This window comes from Jaculus jaculus, chromosome 8, assembly GCF_020740685.1.
Source record: "Jaculus jaculus isolate mJacJac1 chromosome 8, mJacJac1.mat.Y.cur, whole genome shotgun sequence".
In the NCBI taxonomy this organism is placed as follows: domain Eukaryota; kingdom Metazoa; phylum Chordata; class Mammalia; order Rodentia; family Dipodidae; genus Jaculus; species Jaculus jaculus.
Window position 1 is genome coordinate 136331992 of NC_059109.1, and position 22158 is coordinate 136354149.

The 22158-nt window shown below is 41.5% G+C and overlaps 1 protein-coding gene across 2 annotated transcripts in view; it reads left to right on the forward strand.

Annotated features, from left to right (window-relative positions):
- Rab22a (RAB22A, member RAS oncogene family) overlaps positions 1-22158 on the forward strand; it is a 53594-nt gene that overhangs the window by 13270 nt on the left and 18166 nt on the right. The gene's annotated exons all lie outside the window — the stretch shown is intronic.

Below are 22158 nucleotides of genomic sequence, written 5' to 3' on the forward strand. Positions count from 1 at the left end.
CACCCTTGTCACTGCTCTTTGCCTTCCCTTTTCTCTGAACCCCTTCCTTCCTTCCTTTTTTATTAATTTTGAGAGAAAGAGGCAGAGAGAGAGAATGGGTACACCAGGGTTTTCAGCCACTGTGAACAAACTCGAGGCACATGCGCCCTACATTGTGCACTTGTGTCACTGTGTGTCTGGCTACATGGGACCTGGAAATTCGAATATGAGTTCTTAGGCTTCACAGGCAAGTGTCTTAACTGACCTCACAGCCCTGCTTTCTTTTTTCTAATAAAGCCTTACTGTTTTCATGCTTTCTCTTACCTTTTTTTTTTTAAGATTCCATGTATGAGAGAAGAACATGGTAATTGTCTCTTTGAATTTGGCTTAACATTAAGCTCTCCATGGTGTGATTTCATTCCGTTTGGTTTTGTTTGTTTTTTGTGGTTTGTTTTTCTAGGTAAAGTCTCACTCTAGCCCAGACTAACCTGGAATTTGCTTTGTAGCCTCAGAGTAACTTCAAACTCATAGCATCCTCCTACCTCTGCCTCCCACACCTAGATTTTCTTTATCACTCAGTAATACTCTATTGTCTAGACAGCCACACTTTCTTTATCCATTCTTAATTGATAAGCTGGTTCCAGGACTTGACTCTTGTGAGTTATGCCACCATGAACATGAATGAGCAGGTGTCTATTGGATGATGACTTTTGAGTCTTTGGGTGTACGACAAACTGTAGTATAACTGGTTTGGTTCTGCTCGTTGGTTTTTTGAGAAACCTTCGTATGGACTTCAGAGTGACTGAGCTAGTTTATATTCTCAACAGTGTAAGAAGTTCTTTTTATCAGTATCTTGCCAGCAGTTACTTTTTTTTTTTTTTTTTGTAATCTTTCTAACTGGGTAAGAGAGTTGTTGTATAATTTCATTTGCATTTCCTTAATAGCTAAAGAAATTGAACATTTTTTCATGTAATTTTTAATTATTTGAACTTGTTCAGGTGTTAGCCTTAGTTTCAGAGTTTCAGGTCTTGCAGTAAGGTTTTTGATCTTTTTTGAATTGGGTGTTTTTTTTTTACAGGTTAGCTATTGGAACCTAATTTCACTAGGGATATCCAGTGCTCCCAGCACATTGTTGAGGATCAGGTAGCTGTATGGCATGGTTTTGTTTCTGAGCCTTTCGTTCTATTCATTGATTTCCATGGCTTTTTTTATGCCAATACCATGCTGCTTTTGTTACTATGCTCTTTAGTATAATATGAAGTTGGGTTGTGATTCCACCAGCATTCCTTCACAGGATTGCTTCGACTGTTAGGGGTCCTTTGTATGGGATATGAATTTTGGATTGTTTTTTATAGTTCTGTGACAAATATCATTGGTCTTTCAAGGCAAAGTGTATGGAATTTGTAGTTCATATTTCAGTGTGTCCTCCTATAATGGACAGAGGCCTTTTAGTCTTCTACTGTCTTTAGTTAACTTATTTTTGTTACATTAATATTTTTCTGCATAAAGCCAGATGCACAAGGTAGCATATGCATCTGGAGTGCCAGTGGCTAGAGGCCTTGGTATGCTCATTCTTTATCTGCCTCTTTCTCTCATAAATAATATTTGAGACAGAGTATGGGTGCACCAGGGCACTTTGTGTATCTGGCTTTATGGAGGTACTGAGGAATTGAACCTCAAGCCAACAGGTTTTGTAAGCAAGCGCCTTTAACCACTGAGTCATCTCCCCAGCCCAATTTTTCTAACTTATTTTATTTATTTATTCAAGTGAGAGAGAGAGAGAAAGTGGGCAGACATGACCCTCCTGCCACTGCAAACAAACACCTGGCACTTGTGCACTTCGTGCATGTGCCTTTATGTAGGTACTGGGAATTTGAATGCTGAGCCATCTCTCCAACCCAGTTTTTCTAATTTTTAAATATTTTATTTGAGAGGGCGAGAAAGAGTGGGTGCACCAGACCTCTAGGCACTGCAAAAGAAATCCATATACATGTGCCACCTTGCACACCTGGCTTACTCCAGATCTGGCTAATCAAACCTGGGTCCTTAGGCTTCACAGGCAAGTGCCTCAATCTCTAAGCCATTTCTCTAGCCCCCATTGTTCTAATTTTTAAAGTAGAAGCTTAGACTATTGATTCTTTGTTTTGTTTTGTTTTTCTTAATACCTTTAGAGGTAGGTGGGTGGGTGGGTTGACTGGTCAGTTTTTACAAGGCAGAGTCTCACTCTAGCCCAGGCTGGCCTGGAACTCATTCTGTAGCTTGGGCTGCCTTTGAACTCATAGCAATCCTACTTCACCCTCCCCAATACTGGAATTAAAGGTGTGAGTCCATACTCAACACAGTAACCCACACTGGTTTTGACCTGGTGTGGGATTTATAGATCAGTTTGAGAGAAATGACATTTTCATAATACTGCATGTTCTAGTTTATGAATATAGATTATCCTCCCACTACTGAGATCCTTTATTTTCTCTGTGTTTTCTGTGCTTTTTTGTAGTGGTCTTGCCATTTTCCTTAGATCTATCCCAGAGCTCTGGTATTTTTAATGCACTATTGTTATCTATCTATTATTGTCCTGAATGAACACAGTGGCGTCAAGTGTTGTCTTTTTTTTTCCATTTGTTGACCATACTGGGTACAACTTTTTTTCTGTTTTTGGTGGTGGTGGTGGTGGTGGTGGTGTCAAGGTCTCTGTGCTGCCCGGCTAGCCTCACACTTGTAAATATCCTGACGTAACCTGAATGGTGTGATTGCAGGAATGTGCCACTACTCCTAGCTACAGCTTGCGCTTTTTTTCAAGGTGGGGTCTCAGGGTAGCCTTGAACTCAAATACTCGTATCTCTGCCTCCCAAGTGCTGAGATTAAAGGCATGCATCACCACGCCCAGCTTTACAGCTTGTTTTTTAATTGAGTTTCTGTCCATTTACTTTCTGAACTTGCTTAATTAATTAATTTGCATGTGTTTGTTTTTTGGTGTCTTCTGTGCATCCTTTTGTGTTGTCTGGGAGTGACAGTTTCTACTGTCTATTCCTGACTATGTGACATATTATTTTGTTGGTTCAGTAGGATTCCATAATAAGACTGACTAGAATCATTGGATCTCTGGATCTTCTAATCTTACTCAAATTTGTACTGAGAAACTTTACCTTGGTACCAAAATTATGTTGGCTAGTTTTTTTTTTTTAAATATTTTATTTATTTGCTTATTTGCAAGCATAGAGGGAGATTGAAAGACAAGAATGAGAGAATGGGTGCAACAGGGTCTCCAGCTGCTGCAGAAGAACTCTAGATGCATGCTCCAGTTTGTGTACATGGGTACTGGGGAATTGAACCCAAGTCATTAGGCTTTGTAAGCAAGTACCTTAAATCACTGAGCCATCTCTCCAGCCTAGCTAAAGGTTTTTTTGTGCATACTCCTTACCAAAATAGGCATTTCCTTTTCATTGTTTTCTGGGGTTATTAGCTTGGATTGTGTTGATGTCATCAATAAGTTTTTTCTATCTGTATTGGACTGGTCACATTAAAAAAAGAGTACTTCTGGGCTGGAGAGATGGCTTAGTAGTTAAGGCACTTGCCTGTGAAGCCTAAAGACCCATGTTCAACTCTCCAGGTCCCACACAAGCCAGATGCACAAATGACGCAGGCGCACAAGGTCGCACATGTGTCCAAGGTGACATATGCATATGGAGTTTGATTACAGTGGCTAGAGGCCCTGATGCACCAATTCTCTTCCTTTCTCTATCTCGCCCTCTCTTTCACATGAAAAAGGGGGTGGGCAGTCTGTTGGGCTTGCCTCAAAAAAAAAAAAGAGTACTTTTTTATGCTATCAATATGGTGTCGTTGAATTTTCATGACATAAGTCTTAGATTGTAACATGTTTTTATATATTGACAGCACTTTTCCTTTTGGATACTAGTTTGCCTTGTGGTCAGCTCTGCACTATGTCTTTCTCATCCCTCTGCTTCTGTCTGTTGCTTATGTCCTGCTTAGTGCCTTGTGCTTCTCGGCTTCAAGAAATATATAGCTTTATCACTGTTTATCAGTCTTCTCTCTTAGTTATGCTCCGTACATTTTCAAACCTTAGTCAAAGCTTTTGCTAGCAAGATTCACTATTTTGTCATTTCATTGTCATTTAGTTCAAAGTATTTTCCAATTTTTGTTAGGATTTCAACTTTGACTTATTTATGTTTCTTTTTGTTTGTTTTTGTTTTTCAAGTTAAAGTCTCACTCTAGCCCAAGCTGACCTGGAATTCACTGTGTAGTCTCAGGGTGGCCTCGAACTCACGGCAATCCTCCTTTCTCTGCCTCCTAAGTGCTGGGATTAAAGGCGTGCACCCCTATGCCCGGTTTATTTATGTTTCTTAATTTCAAGCAGTAATAGCTCCTAGTTAACTTTTTGTCAAATTATTGACATAATTGTTGTAAGATGAGAAAGCACATTATCAATAATTTTAAATCTTTTGGATGCCAGGTATGGTGGCATACACCTGTAATCCAGTACCCCAGAGGTGGAAGCAAGAGATTCAGAAGTTCAAAGTCAGCCTCAGTTACATAGGGTCTTCCAGGCAGCTTGGGTTATACGAGATACATGATCGCCTGTCTCAGTAAATGAATGAATGAATAAACAAAAGTTTTTTGAACACTGATACAGCTTGCTGTGTAGTCTATCATATGTTATGTGGATGGGATTAAGATTATTAATAATTGGGCTGGACAGATGGCTTAGCAATTAAGCACTTGCCTGTGAAGCTTAAGGACCCCAGTTCGAGGCTCCATTCCCCAGGACCCACGTTAGCCAGATGCACGCATCTGGAGTTCATTTACAGTGGCTGGAGGCCCTGGCGTGCCCATTCTTTCTCTTTCTCTCTTTCTCTCTTTCTCTCTGCCTCTTTCTCTCTCTGTCACTTTCAAATAAATAAAAAATTTTTTAAAGATTATTAATAATTTTTGCTGTTGTCTTTGCTTGTTTCTTAATCTACCTATCAGTTATTTTTGTGAATTTGTCCATTCTCCCTCATTCTATCAGTTTTGCTTTCCCCGTTGTTGTATTCTGTACTGGCAGATATCCTATAATCCTAGTGCTAACACATTGATGTGTGCTCTGACTCTAGGAAAGTGATTTGCCTGGAAATTTGATGTGCATATTTTTACCACAGCTCTCCTTCCTTTGTTCAGAGCTTGTATGGTGCATCTTTCCATCCTTTCATTTTCAACCTTCTTTTTTTTAGTATTTTATTTAGTTATGTATGTATTTATTTATTTGAGAAAGCGAAAGAAGGAGCAAAGTTGCCAGTAGTCAACCAAAGTGGTTGCATCATTCACCCTGCATGGCAGTGTGCAGTGGTGGGCACTCTGTCCTCAGCAGTGGCCTCGTGTGTATGGGAGGGTATCCCATTATGTTTTTCATTTGTGCTTCCTAGTGGATCACGTGTGCTTCCCGGACATGTGACACTTAAGAAATTGCTCAAGTCTTCTACCTGGTTGGGTTGATTGGTTGATTTGGGGGAGGGGTGTTTGTTTATTTTTTTCTAGGCAGGGCTCACTCTAGCCCAGGCTAACCTGAAATTCACTGTGTGGTCCCAGTCTGGCCTTGAACTTACTGTGATCCTCCTACCTCAGCTTCCTGCATGCTGCAATTAAGTGTACCTGGCTCTTCTACCTGTTTGTAATAGGGCTTTTGTATCTGTTTTCTTAATAATTTGTGGATGTTCTTTATACATTTCAGATACAACTTTTGTGAAATAAATTGTTCTGAATGTTTGCCTTTTAATTTTTGTAATGGTGTCGAGCCAGAGGCAAGCCTTCATATGAGTGAAGTTCATGCCACCACCTGGGTATAGATATGTCCGTGCTGTTTTTTCTTTTCTAATATCTTCCCAGTTTTAACTTTACATCTAGTTCTTTGATCTATCCTAAATTAATTTTACTATTGTGTGAAGTTGAGATGGAGTTCATTACTTTCCCATATCTACCCAATCTGCCGACTTAGTCCCTTCCCACTTCATGACACTTGAGTCAAAAATTATCCTAGCTGGGTGTGGTGGCACATGCCTTTAATCCCAGCACAGGGGGAGGCAGAGGTAGGAAGATCGTTGTGAGTTCAAGGCCACCCTGAGAGAATTCCAGGTCAGCCTGGGCTAGAGCAAGACCCTACCTTGGAAAAAAAAATTACATACACACACACACACACACACACACATTATACATATAAATTGTAAGTTATATATTATAAATTATAAATATAAATTATACATATACATATATATATATATGAGTCTTTTGATTTTTGAGCTTAGATCACTTTACCCATCTACCTTATATATTTTTTTTACATTATTATATAGTTTTTAGTTTGGAATGTGAGGATACTTTCATTAAATATTTCTAAATGCTTACTTTGGTTCTTTATATCTATTGTGCATGATATGCTATTTTTTATTTTTATTTATGATTATAACCCAGATATAGTATCCTATTGATTTTTATAGATTGACCTTCTGTACTTTTAACCCTATTAAATTCATTGATTTGTTCTAACAGCCACAATGTAGACTCCTTGAATGCATAATTAACTGACCTAAAACTATAGATAATCTTGGGATTCCTTCAATACATAATTAGGCTTTGCAGGCGAGTGTTTTAACCGATGAGCCATCTCTCCAGCCCTGTATTTGGTTTTTCAAATTGGTTTGTCTTTGATATTTGTCTTTTCCATGTTTTGTCCCACTAGCCAGGACTAGTACAGCTCCTAGTAACTCCTAGCGTTATATTGAAAACAATCGGTGCACCAGGCATGGTGGTGCACAACTTTAGTCAGCAGAGATAGAAGGATTGATGTAAGTTCAGAGCCACTCTGACACTACACACACAGTGAGTTCCACATCAGCCTGGGCTAGAGTGAGACCCTACTTTGAAAAACCAAAAAACTAAAATGAGGAAAGAAGGAAGGAAATCAGTAGAAGCTGATGACTGTGCCTTTTTCCAGCCTTGAAGAAAAAAGACTTGATATTGTTCTGGTGTGTGCTTTCAGTAGTATAGTTAGAGATGTGTTGAGTGTTGCTTGTAAGGTGCCATTAAGATGAGGAAATTTCCTCCAATTTTTTGTTGCTGCAGGGTTTTTCTGTTTTATTGGTTGTTGTTTGTTTTGTGTGGGGTTTTTTGTTGTTGTTGTTTTGCCCAAACTTTTAAAAAATATTTTTATTTTATTTACTTATTTGAGAGAGAGAGAGGCAGATAGAAAATGGGTGCATCAGGGTCTCCAGCTTCTGCAAATGAACTCCAGGCACATACACCACCTTGTGCATATGGCTTTATGTAGGTACTGAGGAATCAAACCTGAGTCCTTAAGTTATGCAGGCAAGCACCTTAACTATTCAGTCATCACTCCAGCCCCCCGATTATTTTTTACTTGCTTTTTTAAATTATCTAACAAAGAAATAGTTTTCCATATGACTTATTCATAACATCTTTACTTTTGATTAACCCTCCTCTTACCCTCCTCACTTCCCTCTGACTCCCCTAGCCCCACTTAAACCCTTCTACCCTAGCATTCTTCCTTTCTACTTAGGTAACTACTATCCCTTCATCTTGAGCCCTCCCCACCCCTCTTTCATGGCCCTTGCTCACTTCCTGGTCCCTACTACTTACTCTTACTCCAACCCTTGCTCACTTCCTGGTCTCTACTACTGACTCTTACTCCAACCCTTGCTCACTTCCTGGTCCCTACTACTGACTCTTACTCCAACCCTTGCTCACTTCCTGGTCCCTACTACTGACTCTTACTCCAACCCTTGCTCACTTCCTGGTCCCTACTACTGACTTTTACTCCAACCCCTCATACGCAAATCAAAAATTTGAAGCTAGGATACTCATAACAGAAAAAGCATGCTGCATTTGTCTTTCTGGGCCTGGGTTACCTCACTTAGCATGATGTTTTTCCAAATTCATCCTTTCCCTTCACATTTCATAATTTTATTCTGATTTATAGCTGAATAAAACTCATGTAAATACACCATATCTTCATTATCCATTCATCAGGTGAAGGGCATTTGCCAGGTTCCATTCTCTAGCCACTGTGAATACAGCAGCAGTAAGCATGGATGAGCCAATATTTCTGTATTAACATATAGAGTCCTTAGGGTATATGCCCTGAGTGGTATAGCTGGATCATGTGGTAAATCTATATTTACCTGTCTCTGAAACTTCCACACTGATTTCCATAACACCTGCCCCAGTTTAAATTCCCACCAACAATTGATAAAAGTTGCTCTTTCCCCACACCCTCACCAGCATTTATTGTCATTTGATTGCATGATGATAGCCATTCTGACCAGAGTGAAATTGAATCTCAAAGTAGTTTTAATTTGCATTTCTTTGATGGCAAAGGATGCTGAATAATGGTTTAAATATTTATTGGCCATTTGTATTTCTTTTGAGAACTCTCTCTTCAGTTTTATAGACCATTTTTTAAAATATTTTTATTAATCCAGGCATGGTAGCACATGCCTTTAATCCCAGCACTTGAGAGGCAGAGGTAGGAGGATTGCCATGAATTTGAGGCCATCCTGAGACTACATAGTGAATTCTAGGTCAGCCTGGGCTAGAGTGAGACCCTACCTCAAAAAATAAGTAATAAATAAATAAAATATTTTTATTTATTTGCAAACAGAGAGAATATGGGCATACCAGGGCCTCTAGCCACTGCATACAAACTCCACATATATGCGCCACCTTGTTCATCTGGCTTTATTTGGGTACTGGAGAATCAAGCCCCGGGCCATGATGTTTTGCAATTAAGCTCATTAATCGCTGAGCCATCTCTCCAGCCTTAATAGCCCAGTTTTTTATTGGGTTGATTTATTATTTAGTTTTTTCAGTTCCATGAGTATCCTAGATACTAATCTTGTCAAATGTATAGCTAGCAAAGATATTCTCCCATTCTGTAGACTGCTTCTTTGCTCAACAAGCTATCCTTTGCTGTACAAAAGCTTTTTCATTTCATGAAGTTCTATTTGTTGGCTTATTGCTTTATTTCTTGAGTTAAGTGGAGTTCTATTCAGAAAGTTATTGCCTATGTCTGTATACTGAAGTGTTTACCCTACTTTTTCTTCTAGGAGTTTCAGAGTTTCAGGTCTGACATTAATGTGTTTGATCCATTTGGAATCAGTTAACACCTTTGATCCATTTGAAATTGATTCTTGTGCATGGAGAGAGCTAAGAATCTAGTTTCATTCTTCTACATATACACATCCAGTTTTCCCAACACCATTTGTTAAAGAAACAGTCTTTCGTCCAGTGAGTGTTTTTGGCATTTTGATCAAAAACCAGATGGTTAAAGGTCTGTGTCTGGTCCTCTGTTCGGTGCCATTGGTCTACATGTCTGCTTCTGTGCCAGTGCCGTGCTGTTACTGTTACTGTGGCTCCGTCATATATCTTGAAGTCAGATGTGAAGAGACTGCCATTCTTATTTTAGCATTACTTTTTCTGTTTCAATGAAGAATGGCATTGAAATTTTGATGGGCTTTGCATTAAGCTGTAGATTGCTTTTGTTAAAATAGCTATTTTCACATTGATTCTTCCAATCCATGAACATAAAATGTGTTTCTATTTCCTAGTGTCTCCTTTAATTTCTCTCTTAAGTGTTTCAAAGTTTTCATTGTAGAGATCATTTACTCCCTTGGTTAAGGTTTATTCCAAGGTGGGTCTCTTATATATAAAATTATACCTGCAAATAATAGTTTTGACTTCCTTTCATGTTTGTATCTTTTTTATTTGTATCTCTTGTCTTATTGCTATAGCTAAGACTTCCTGTACTATATGTGAGAAAGTGGACAGCTTTTCTTCCTTATTTTATTAGAAATGTTTTGAGTTTTTCTTACTTTAGTATAATTTAGGCTATAAACATGTAGTGGTTTGATTCAGGTGTCCCCCATTAACTTAGGTGTTCTGCATGCTAGTTCCCCAGCTGATGTCAATTTGGAAATTAAAGCCTCCTGGAGTGTATCATTGGGGGCGAGTTTATGGGTATTATAGCCAGTTTCCCTGGGCCAGTGTTTGACACACTGTCGTGTTCCTGTTGTCCACCTGATGTTGGGGAGGGGGGAATGATGTGCACCTCTGCTCATGCCATCATCTTCCCCTGCCATCATGGAGCTTGAATCTCTAAGCCAAAATAAAACTTTTTTTTCCCCAAGTGCAAATGGTTTTCGATTTACAGGCTTTGGGGGGATATATGTATGTATGTATAATGGTTAGTTTTTGAGGTAGGGTCTTGCTGTACCTCAGGCTGACCTGGAATTCACTATGTAGTCTCAGGCTGGCCTCGAACTCACAGTGATCCTCCTACCTCTGCCTCCTGAGTGCTGGGATTTTAGGCGTGTGCCGCCATGCCTGTCTTGCAAATGGTTTTAATGTAAACATAAGCACAGGTATTAAGAGAAAGAATGTGGCAATACATGCCCTAGAGTGGGCACCAGCCTCTCCAGAGAGACATTTTTAAGTGTCTTAATAGTTACACTATTAAAGGGATTTAAAAGATTAAGTTAAAAGACGGTTTGGTGTATTTATTTTTATCTGAAGGGATTTTCTTTAGTAAATGAGATAAGATGGTTTGAAGTGCTTATTGCAGACTTCCAGGCTGATGAGATAAGAGCTTGGGTCAAAGGGATCTTTACAGTACATATGTAGGCCACAGGTCAAGATGGGTTTTAGCTATGAACATTGTTCATAATCTTGTTTGTGAGATTTTCTTGATTCTCAGGTAGCAGAGGTGAAGGACTCCTTCCTTTTCCCTTCCCATGTCCCCTTAATTGAAGTTTTTCTGTCCTGCCTGAGTTTCTGCCCCCTCTGAGACTTGGTTCCCTAATTTTTTTTTTCCTTTTTTGGTTTTTGAAATAGGGTCTTGGTCTGTAGCCTATACTGTCCTTGAACTTATGACAATAACCTTGCCTTAGCCTCCAAGGGATGGGATTATAGGTGTGAGCCACCACACCCAGCTTTCAATCCTTTAATCTTAAGAATTGATAATGGCCTAAATTCCATTTTCTGAAGCATCTTTACTTTAAACAGGAATGGAGACTCTGCCTAGGGGATCAAAAGTCTCCACCTGTTTGATCTAAAGAGGACATGAGAAAGGCCAAGCTTGGAAATTGGAGGATCATTAACTGATGGGACATCAAACCACATAAAGTGGAGAACAGATCGTTATGCCTGACCTCAAGATTAGTTCCAAAAATTGTAATACTTTTTTCATCATGTATTACCCTCATGAGAATTTTTTTCACTTTTTTCATATTTTATTTATTTATTAGAGAGAATGGGCACACCAGGTCTCTAGCCACTGCAGATGAACTCCAGACACATGTATACTCCCTGTGCATCTGGCTTATATGGGTTCTGGGGAGTTGAACAAGTGCCTTTAAGGGTCTTGCTGTAGCCCAGGCTGTAGCCTTGCATGTAGCCCATGTCTCAGGGTGGCCTTAAACTCAGTGATCCTCCTTTGCCTACCAAGTGCTGGGATCAAAGTAGAGTTTTGATTTGGTTTTTGTTGCTGCTGTTTGTATTTGTGTTTAGATCCCCATTTACTCTCTCCATAATGACTCTTCCAGGGCTTGGTGTTGCATGCTGTTAGGAAGATCGCCATGAGTTTGAGACTACGTAGTGAATTCCAGGTTAGCCTGGGTTAGAGCGAGACCCTACCTTGAACCCCCCCCCCCCAAAAAAAAGACTCTTGCTTTAGGTCTTGATTATATTCACAGTTTTTACTTTTATCATGTTATCCCTGTACCACTAATTCCCACATCAGGATCATCTCAGGACCTATCACCATCATTAGTTTTTCTCTTGTCCTTTCTTTCAAATTAAAAAAAAAAGTATTTTATTTATTTATGAGAGAGAGGGAGAAAGAGGCAGATAGAATGGGCATGCCAGGGCCTCTAGCCACTGGATATGAACTCCAGATGCATGTGCCATCTTGTGCATCTGGCTTATATGGGTTCTGGGGAGTCAAGTTGGGTCCTTGGTCTTGACAGGCAAGGGCCTTAACTGCTCAGCCATCTCTCCAGCCCTCTCTTGACCTTTTTATTTGCCTATCTAGTTGCGTGGGGCACTGCAAGAAAAAAGTTACGGGTCTCACACTTTCTTCTGCTGTAGAGAACTGGTTTATTTTCGTAAAAAATAAATTTGGGGCTCGTCATCTTGAAGGTGCGGAAGTTTGGTTTTCTCCTTTGCTGAGGCGGTGTTGGAGTGTGGCCTTTACCCTTCTTCCTACAACACAGTTCACTTCTGAGGTACGGCCTCTGGTTTTCATTGAAGTACGTGTTCTGTGAGCCGTGACAAGATGATTCAGGTCAGACTGCAGCTCTTCTCCCTGCAGCTTCAATCTCTGCTCAGCCTGTCTTCATTCTTCTAGCCCTTGCTATTTGTTAACTCTGGGAATCTCTCAATCTCAGATTCCCCTCTTCCACTGTCACCACACAATCAGAGCACGACCACCTCTAAGCCTTCATCTCTTTATCTGGGTTATTGTCTGTCCTCACCACCCCACAGTGCCGTGCTCTGGAAGAGGAGCCTTAAGAGAAATGATTGTAGCTGCTTACATTGTAGATGCTTAATTTTTAAAAACATTCTTTGGGGCTGGAGAGATGGCTTAGCGGTTAAATGCTTGCCTGTGAAGCCTGAGGACTCCAGGTCCTATGTAAGCCACATGCACAAGGGGGGTTGCGCGCATGCATCTGGAGTTTGTTTGCAGTGGCTGGAGGCGCTGGCAAGCCCATTCTCTATCTGTCTCCCTCTTTCTCTGTCACTCTCAAATAAATAAATATTTTAAAAAATATTCTTTGGGCTTTGTACAGTTCTGTATGATTATTGTCTCTCTTTCCAGTTGATTCCACTCCTTTTCCCAGCTCCTCCACTAGTATCAAAAAACCAGTGAGGGCCTGGTAAGATAAAATAAATAAATAAATAAATATGTGTGTGTGTGCGTGTGTGTGTGTGTATACATATATATATGTATGTATGTATGTATGTATGTATATTTTAAATTTTAAAAAAACAGTGAGGATTGTATCTCTGCAAGCATCTGGCTTGTCTTCATATCCTGTCTCTCTCCTTTTTTCCTTTTAGTTTCAAGGTAGGGCCTCTCTGTAGCCCCAGGTTGACCTATAATTTACTATGTACTGTCAGGTTAACCTTGAACTCATGGCATTCCTCCTACCTCTGCCTCCTGAGAGCTGGGACTAAAGGCATGTGCCACCACGCCCAGCCCCCTTTTCTCTTTTGGATACTCTTGTTAGCTACGATAATTCTGATCCTCCTTTCTGCTTCTCAGGGCATGCTTTCTCCTCCTGTTCCCAGTCTCAGCGGTAAGCTTTCCTTGATCAATCAGGCCCTCTCCGCTTCAGGGCAGACACACCTGTAACCCCACCTGACCACAGATGGATTCCTCTTTTCCTCCCTCAGCCCCAACACCTGGCCCTGCCTTCTCAGTAAGAGAGCAGTTAACAAATCCCTCCTTGTAAGTACAGTCATTGTGAAAGATAAGAGAACCTACCCATGTAAGCACAGTTTCTTGTGAAAGATAACTTGATAAACTTACCAGACTTCAAGTCCTAGCACACTTATATGTTCTTTAAATACCTTGATCCTTTAAGATAACCTGCATGTCATATAGTTCAGACATAAAATGTCTCAAAGGTTTTCTTCACATCCAAATAACTCAAACAAGCAAAAAGTTTTTAAACCCCATTGGCACACTAAAACCCTATTGAACAAAGCTTCAGAAAGTGACAGGAAGTCAGAAGTACACTTACATACTTGTCCTCTACTAAAACAGGAATGAAATATAATCTGGGGGAGGGGGAGTACCTGGGTTGTCTACTAAGAGAAGAAATAAGAGCAGTGGGATATGGTCAGGTTTCATATCCACACAGTAGGCTTCAGGAAAGATAATGGAAAAAATACTCAAAAGATAAATAGCCAGAACTTTCTAGAACTAATGAGCATGTGCATATCCAAGTATACCTATAAATGCCACTTGGAATGAATACAAAATAAACCACAGTCCAGGTGTGTGTTAAAAGTGAAACTGCTCAAAGCCAGAACTAGAGAGCCATACACTAAGCAGTCCGAGCTGGGCACAGTGGCACAGGCTGGAACCCCACCACTTGAGAGGCCGAGATAGGATGCCATTAATGCGAGTCCATCCATGCTGCATGGTGAGATTCCTCCCACCCCACACAAACACAGAACTATGTATATAATTGTTAGCATATAGATGTGTTTGATGTGGTTCCATGGCTTGCCCAGATCAGGTACAGAAATGAACTAGCAATGGACATGAGGGAACTTTTTAGGATTGTAGGAATGTTGTTCATCTTGTTTTGGGTCATTACATGAGTTTCAAAATACACAGTGTGACACATGCATCTGGAGTTTGCTTTCTGTGGCTAGAGGACCTGGTGCACCCATTCTCTCCCTCCCCACCCCCTCTCTCCTCTTCTTTCTTCTCCCTCTGCTTACAAATAAATAAATAATACCTTTAAATACTAGAGCCTAGTTAGGAATGGTGGTACACACTTTAGTCCCAGCACTTGGGAAGCTGAAGTAGGAGGATTTTGTGAATGAAGGTCAGCCTGGGCTACTGCGTGAATTCCAGGTCAACCTAGGCTAGAGTGAGATCCTGTCTCAACAAAATAAAATAAACATAAGTAAAAAGAAAGGACTTGGTTTGTGTCGTGCACAACAGAGCAGAAACTTCACTTAGTGGCTAGAAAAAAAGAATTTAAAAGGCCGGGCATGATGGCACATGCCTTTAATCCTAGCATTCAGGAGGCAGAGAGGTAGGATCACCATGAGTTTGAGGCCACCCTGAGGCCACATAATGAATTCCAGGTCAGCCTGGGCTAAACTGAGACCCTAGCTCAAAAAAGAGAGAGAGAGAGAAAGAAAATAAAAGAGAAAAGGTCTGGGGGGTTCCTGGTCTCCTTTGAGATCATGCTTCAAATGGCCTAAGGACCTCTCATTAGGCCCTACCACCAAAGGGTCAATTGTACTTACCAGTAGAGTCATACTAAATACCAAGCCTTAACCACATAGACCTTTGGGAAACATTCATGAAGCTATTCCAGTTTTCACATGAGAGAACTGAGGTAAAGAGAGGTTAATTGACTTGTCAGTGGTACACAGTTGGTGGCAAAACTAATAAAGCTCAGAGACTCTCTTAAAGGTCTGCCTTCTTAGCCAGTGTGCTGGTATCTCATTCTGTCTACTCCATTAGTTCTGCTCCTCAGACTTTATACTACAGATAAGCTCCTGTAAGTTCCAAGCTGCAGGTTAGTAAGTCTATAGAGTTGGGGCTGGTGAGATGGCTCAATGGTTGATGGCGCATGTCTACAAAGCCTCCTGACCTGGATTTGATTCCCCAGTATCCCTGTAAAACCAGATGCACAGAGTGGCACATGTGTCTGGATTTTGTGCAGTAGCAAGAGGCCCTGTTGTGCCTGCCCATTCTCTCTCTGGGTTTGCAAATACATATTTAAAAAATAAATTTGCTGGATGTGGTAGCACTCAGGAGACAGGTGTAGGAGGATTACTGTGAGTTTGAGGCTAGCATGGAACTACAGAGTGAGACTCAGGTCAGCCTTGGTTAGTGTGAGACCCCACCTTGAAACAAACAAACAAAACAAAACAAAAAAATCCCAAGCCTGGCATGGTGACACACACCTTTAACCCCAGCATTCAAGAGGCAGAGGTAGGAGGATCTCTATGAGTTCAAGGCCAGTCTGAAACTACATAGTGAATTCCAGATCAGCCTGCGCTAGAACAAGACCATACCTCAAAAAAAAAAAAAAAAAAAAAAAAAACAGGCTAGAGAGATGGCTTAGTAGTTGAGGCACTTGCCTGCAGAGCCTAACGACCCAGGTTTGAGTCCCTAGTACCCACATAATGCCAGTTGCATCCTGAGTTTGTTTGCAGTGGCAGGAAGTCCTGGTGTGCCCACTCTTTCTCTGTCTCTGCTTGCAAATAAAATACTTTTAAAAAATCTGTAAAGTTGCCGGGCGTGGTGGCGCACGCCTTTAATCCCAGCACATGGGAGGCAGAGGTAGGAGGATCGCTGTGAGTTTGAGGCCAGCCTGAGATTACATAGTGAATTCCAGGTCAGCCTGGGCCATAGTGAGACCCTACGTCGAAAAAAATAAACAAGCAAGCAAAATCTGTAGAGTTAATACTTGCAGCACTGTTGATTAGTAAGGGTCTGATTATATAAGTCACAGTGTAGTCACTCAGTTTAATAGAGTAAAGGAAAATTAAAAAAGCAGATATTCATAGCAAATAGCCTAGGTATAGAGTGAAAAAAATATTGTAGAATGTGTGACACCATTTGTGTTCAAAAATAAATAAAAGGGGGATTCAAGGAAAACTGCACTGTGCTTCTATAAACCTCAAGGATTGCTGAAAGAAACATATGAAGTTTTCGGGAGAGGACTTGGATGGCTGAAGGGAGACATTTCAGTGCATCCCTTATTTCTACATCCCTCGTTTCTACATTGGAGGTACTGAAGCATATGAGCAGTTTATTTTATTATCTGTTCAGAAACCTAAGGCGCACAGTTGCAATTTGAAAATAACTGAAATAGTTATTTGCACTGCTGCCTGAGTTCATGGATGCCTGCCTCCGATTTACTGAGATCTCTCTCTCCCCCTCACACAGACCAGTAGATACCCCATGGCTTTCCTGTATCTATCTCAAACTGTCCTCTTGTCTTTATGTATGAAGCCTACCCCATCTTTGTCCAGGCTCATTCCAAGGGATACTTGAAATTGCTTCCTTCCCTGTTACTCTTTTCTGTCCTGTTCCTTCCATCTTGTCTGTACAAGTATAATACCTAATACTCAATTTCTGCCCACATGTGTCTCTGCTTTTGTCCCCATGGGTCCATTGCCCACATCCACAGGCTACTAAGGACCTAGGTCTTCCAGTGAGTGCTCCTTCTAAGCAAGTCAGCACAGCTTCCTGTGTAGTTGACTTTAGATGGTCCACAGGAAAACAGTTTAGCTGCCACAAGACCTGCAATTTTTTAATTTTACATCATGACTTCTTAGACAGAGTCCAGTTTAAAAGGAGCAGTGATGAGTTCAAATATCCAGTGGTACTGCACATGGATCATAGGGGAGCTCCCAGTGGGCATGAGCTCCCGGTGGGCATGGGCCTGGCCCTCTGGAACTGCTAGTGCTAAGACTTGCTGCCTAGCTCTGCTCAGAGGCCAGGATACTGCTCCCATGCTCCCACTTCCCTCTCTCATCTTCTGCGATTGCTCATTGGAGAACACGAGTCCTTGACCGGCTCAGCCATCTGCCTCTAACTTCCAGGAGCAGCTCACACTTCACCTCTTCTCAGAAGTCAACTCTGGGCCATTCATGTCTTCTACCTGCTATAACAAATAACAGTGTCAGGAAAGAGCAAAAAATGTCTTCATTGATGATTCTGGAAACCAGAAATACAAAGTCAGTCCCTTTGGCTTCAAATCAAGATGTTGGCAGAACTGGTTCTTTCTAGAAGCGTGTTTCAGCCTTTAGTGGCACCTTTCTTCACCGTCAAGGCCCGCCACTGCATCCTCTGATGTCACCTTCTCTGGCTGACTCCTGGTACTATGAAGAGCCTTGTCACCACATCCAGCCCATCTGGGTGATTCAGGATCCTTATCCATCATAGAATTCTTAACTGAATCTCATCTGACAAGGCCCTTTTTTTTTTTACTTTCTGAATTTCATTCTTTTTAACTTTTATTGAAAATGTACATAATGTATTTTGATCATAATTCTCTCCCACTACCTTCTTTTGTCTCCCTTACTCCATCTCTCTTTACTGAACCCCTTCTTTTTTTCTGTTTTTCCTTTTTTCCTCTCCTCCATTATCCATGATGGAATGTGCCACATATTAAGTAGCTAATAACAGTCATTGTGAGGCATGAATGAAACCATTTCATGCCTAGAAGACAGTGTCCCCATCTTCTGGCCTTTACATTTTCTCTCTTCCTTCTACAAAGTGTCCTGAGCCTGATGAGGCCCTTTGTCATTGAGAGACTACTATTCACAGGTTCTGGGGAGAGGCTTTGAGTATGTGGAGGGAGGGGCATTGTTCAGCCTTCCCATCCCTGGCATCACCACTCTCCTAGTACGTAGGCATGAATTTATTTCTCTTCTCTTACACTCTATCAGGAATATCCTAGAGAAGGTTCCATACAGGCAGGGGGACAGGCCTTGTAACTAACTATTTTGACCAGTCTTCCCATTATAAGCCCCTCAAGGGCAGTGATGGGGTCTTACTCCTCTTGCCTGCCAGTGTTCCTGCCAGACTGTGGGAGGCTGTGTTTGAAGAAGAAGCAAATAGACCACCCAGTACTAGCCCTGCTCTGGGACTTGATTACCTGGCCTTGGATCCTAGCAGCTCAAGTCACTGACTGTCCCCTAAAGATCACACAATGATGATAAAGATCTAAGCCCAACCCAGAGGCTCACCTGTGAAAGGACAGGAAGAGGGCCTGTTTTTGTTTTTGTTTTTTGAGGAAGGTTCTCACTCTAGCCCAGGCTGACCTGGAATTCACTGGATTCTCAGGGTGGCCTTGAACTCACGGTGATCCTCCCACCTCTGCCTCCTGAGTACTGGGATTAAAGGCATGTGCCACTACGCCTGGCTCCAAAAGTTTTTGAGTGTACCACCAAGATACAGAAAATAAAGAATTGATATGGAGTGAACTTAAACCTGCAGGAGGTTTAAGTGGGCAGTGACTGCTTAGAAGAAAGCACTGTACAGAGTGTTAGCTCTTACATCTAGCCAGACCCCAAGATGACGGAACTCACTGAAATAGTGAAAAGTATGTACCCACTGTGGGATGTGAATAACTAACTGAAGTAACTGGCTTTTTAAAAAAATATATTTATTTATTTATTTGCCCAAAGAAAGCGAGAATTAGTGCACCAAGCCCTCCAGTCACTGCAAATGAACTCCAGTTGCATGTACTCTTTGTGCATCTGGCTTTATGTGGGTACTGGGGAATCGAACCCAGATCATTACACTTTGCAGGCAAGCGCTTTAACCGCTGAACCATCTATCCAGCCATGGCTTTCCCCCGCCTCCCCCCAAGACAATCAATCTCACCAGCTGGCCTTAAACACATGATCCTCCTGACTCAGCCTAGTGGTGCTGGGATTGCAAGCATGCACCACCATACCCAGCCAGCTTCTGGCCTTTCAGTGACACTGTAATCTCTGAACATCGTCAGGTTCCCTGCACCACTCTAATCTCCCTGCAGACTCTTGGTAGCTTGATAAGAGGAACTCCAGGTGTTGTGTGTGCTTGATCTTTGTGGCTGACTTGAAGCGTGGTTAGCAGAGCTGTCTCATCAGTGCCTATAATCCAGAGATCAAGGGCTCTTGGTGTGAGGTAGAAGGTATTCAGAATCTAGTCTTGTTAATTTTAAGATGGACTGAAAATTTTTAGTTTGTCCTCAAAAGGCTCTGTAGGAATGACCACATCCCATGTGTCATAAAAAGGGGACTCAAAGCAGAATAAGGCTCTAAAATGTGACATCATTGCACATCTATATTCCAAGGAGCTAAAACAAGTTACTGAAGTTAAAGAAAAGAAGGTTTTTTTAAACACCTTGTAGCAAATATTTTCATGGGAAGCACACGCTCTGACGGGAGAGATCATGACTGCTGGATGTGCATGAAAGTTCATCATAGTTTTAGGGTGTCATGAAGAATGGAGGAGCATATGAAAGGCACCCTAGCTTTCGGAAGTAATGCTAGTAGGGTTTTAGATTAAAGAGGCAATAAGATCTGCCTCGGCAGACTGAAGAGAGACAGGTTAGTAGTGAAAAATAAGGTTATCAGACAAGTAAATGGCAGGTTGGAAAATAGAATTGTGTCACTGAATGGCAGGAGCCAGTGCCTGCTTTTCAAAAAGCAAGATACTAAAGTTATTGGCCTGCTGCATCATTTAACTTGAACATCAAAAGAGGGATCCCAGAGTTACAGCTACGATGGGGGGAGGGCTATAGTAATCCCACCTAAAGGTTAGGGTCCGGTTTGTGAATTTTTTTCACAAATAAATTTTGTGGAAATAAATTACATGAATGATCAGGTAGAGATTAAATATAAAATGAAGAACAGATGCTTATACTACAAAATGGAATACAAGTCACAAAGGAGAGTCAATTTAGTTTTGAAAACTGGATTGAAAGCTGGATGGGCTGAGCAGAGCAGTGATAGAGAGTCAAGTTTTGAGCTTTTAAAACTATTTACAAAGTCTAAAACACAAGCGTTTCCTGGAAGTGACTTAAAACACTACTTCCACCTTGTGTGGATATCAGGCTCTGCAGGAAATGAAGCTCTTCACACCCACCATCTTGTCCCTCGAAAACCTTGTGTTTGGGCACTTGATCTTTCCTATATGAGATGTGTGTCACACATCCTGATTTAATCAGAAGGACTCACCAAAACTTCTTGGTAGTATGATCATTTACCCAGTCCCTTCTATATGCAGAGCACTCACTAAGGTACCATAGACAGATATCACTATCCAGTAAATGTGATCTTGCTTTCCAGTTCACTTTCCATCCTTATCACAGTCACTGCTCTGGAGACTGCTTGCTGTGCCATAGGTGTGCATGAGTGCAGCCTGGAAGGTACTGTGTTGACACTGAAGCTGTTACACTACGGGTCTGACCCTCGTGTGAGCACAGTCAAGAAGTACAGCTTCGGGAGGCTGGAGAGATTGCTCAGTGGTTAAGATGCTTGCCTGCAGAGTTTAATGACCCGGGTTCAATTTCACAATATACAAAAGTGGCTCATGCATGTGGGGTTCATTTGCACCTGCTAGGGGACCTGGTGTGCCCATATATTCATTTTCTTTCCCTTTTTTATCCTCTCCCTCTCCTTTTCCCTTCCCCCTACCCCCCTCTCTGCTTGCAAATAAATAAACAAAAATTTAAACACACACACACACACATATATATATATATATACACACACACACGTGTGTGTGTGTGTGTGTATGTATGTATATATCTGGAGGCCTGGCATAGTGACACATTGTAATCCCCAGCACTAAAAAGGCTGACACAGGAAGATCGTTTGAGGCTGTTTTAAAAAGCAAAATTAAACTGGGTGTGGTGGCACATGCTTTTAATCATAGCATTCAGGAGGCCGCCATAGGAGGAGTAGGAGGATCACCATGAATTCAAGGCCACCCTGTAACTATATAAAGTGAATTCCAGCCTGGGCTAAAGTAAAACCCTACCTTGGGGGAAAAAAAATAAAATGACGGCTAGAGAAGATGGCTTAGTGGTTAAGGCACTTGTCTGAAAAGCCAAAGGACCCAAGGCCAACATAAGCCAAATGCACAAGATGGCACGTGCATCTAGGGTTTGTTTGCAGTGGCACCTAGAGGCCCTGTTGCACCCATTCTCCTCCCTGCCACCCCCCGCAAATAAATAAAAATAAAAACAACAACTTGATGATTCACCCCAAAAGACCATTAAACCAGATTGGAAGACAAAAGATTACCCAGGCCTTCTAGATGACATAGGAATCAGAAAGTACTATTGGAGCCAGGCGTGAGCTGGGTTCTTAACCACTGTGGCTCTTCATAAAGGACACAGGCATGGAAGTCATACTCAAGATCCTGCAAAGTTTCTGAGAGCCAGCCCCAAAACCCAAAAAAGGAGCAAATCCCCTCTCAAAGTTAGCCATGTGATCTGAAAGCCATGATTCCTTCCTCTATCAAGGGTTTGCGTGGTGCCTGAGGGTTTGTTGTTGAATGGCAGCTGAGTAGGCAGTTGTATTTAGGAAAACAGTCATCTGGTTGCTGAGGACCCGTCAGGTCTCCCTTGGCACAGCTGCTGGTCCTTCCTCACTGTCTGAATTGTACTGACTCAGTGGTCTGGTCCTTACTGCTTGTACGGGACAGGGTTTAGAAGTCAGAGGAGAAACCCCAAGTGTCCTGAGATTTTCACTAGCACACACATTTCCTGAAAGTTTTCTCCTGACACTACCCTTTGAAATGACAGCTGCTTTTGTGCTACATGTGAGGTTCAAAGTCAGCACTACCCAACTGTTGCTTGCCTCTTTTATGGTGTATGGTATGTAGAATGTGTGGTGTGTGTGCACATACATGAC